Below are 1,416 nucleotides of genomic sequence, written 5' to 3' on the forward strand. Positions count from 1 at the left end.
CCCCCCTCCCTTTTCCCTTCCCCACGGGCTGCTCCATCCGTACAGGCACAGGTGGGGAGCAACGGGCCACAGCGTGGAAATGGAGAAACTGAGGTACAGGCAGGACAACGCTGCTTTGGCATGGAGCTGCCAGAGTCTGAGCCAGGCACAGCTTAAATCTGCAGATAACTGAGACAGGATCCAGCCCCCAAACTCAAACTGCTTCTGCTCCAGCTGCCCTTCTCCTGGCTGGAGCGTGGCTACATCCCCATGGGATGGTCAGTACAGAGGTGACCCCACCAGAGGGGATGAGAGGACCCTTTCCCTTCCTCCACCTTCCCGTGTGTGCCGCTCTGGCCTGAGTGAGGGTCCCTCCACGCCCAGGAACAGGATCTGGGGAGACGGGAGATTCTCAGCATCAGAGATACTTGTTCCACTGCTCCCGCCACCACGGAGCAGCTGGCATGGGGAGGAGAGCAGGCCCGATGGATGGCAAAGGGATCGATGTGGGGGAAGCCAGCTCGGGGAAAAATAGATATCTAGCTCATTAAAAATGGATGCTCGAGTGAGTCCTCCCCACTCCAAAGCCACCTCCCTCCCTCTTCCTGGTAGCCAGAGTGAAATCAGCACCCAGTTTTCGCAGAAGGGGCGATGCCGGCATGGCACAGCACTCACTCTGCACCCGCTGCTCCCAGCCTGCTGCGTGCCAAGACATCCCTGGGTGCTACGCAGGGGACCCAAGACACCCTGTACCCCAGACAGGGGGTAGTAATGGAACAGGTTCTCGAGCTTGATCATCCCCACCACGGGAACTGCCACGCTCTGGCCTTTGCTGCCCAGGCACTGCCACATCCCACCCGTGCCAGTGGGTGCCCGAACACCAGAGCCATCCCAGCCTGGTTGCCCCATGGCACGCCTGGTTTCCCATCCAATCGAGGTTGTGAGGGTTTCTGGTTGCTGCCACAATGCCATGCCTCAGTTTCCCTCATCCATGCACAGCCCAGACCATCCCATCTCTTCTACGGAGTTCAGCCTGCCCTGCCCAGTGCTGGACCCAGCACACCATCCCCATGCCCTACCCTCCTGAAACAACCTGTCCTCAGCTCCTCGCCCCCCACCTCTGGGCTGCTGAGGGGTCCCTGGCCCCACTCTGGGCTCTGCTCTGGTTCTCAGCCCCCTTAGCCCATCCCAGCTGGGGCCTCCTCCTTCCTCCATCCTCTGAGCCCTGGGATGGGGAGAGGCTGTCACTGCCATGTGTCCCCCTGCATCCAAGGAAAGCCCTACTGAGATGTTGGGGTGTCAGTCTGTTGCAGGGCAGCCCTGAGAGTGCCAAGAGTCCCATGGTGCTACCAAGGAGGACAAGGGACAGTTTGGGATCTGGCAGAAGTGGGGGGAGAATGCAAGCAGCAGCCCCCCATCGTCATGACCCCATCCCTG

This window comes from Apaloderma vittatum, unplaced genomic scaffold (assembly GCF_000703405.1).
Source record: "Apaloderma vittatum isolate BGI_N311 unplaced genomic scaffold, ASM70340v1 scaffold23071, whole genome shotgun sequence".
In the NCBI taxonomy this organism is placed as follows: Eukaryota; Metazoa; Chordata; class Aves; order Trogoniformes; family Trogonidae; genus Apaloderma; species Apaloderma vittatum.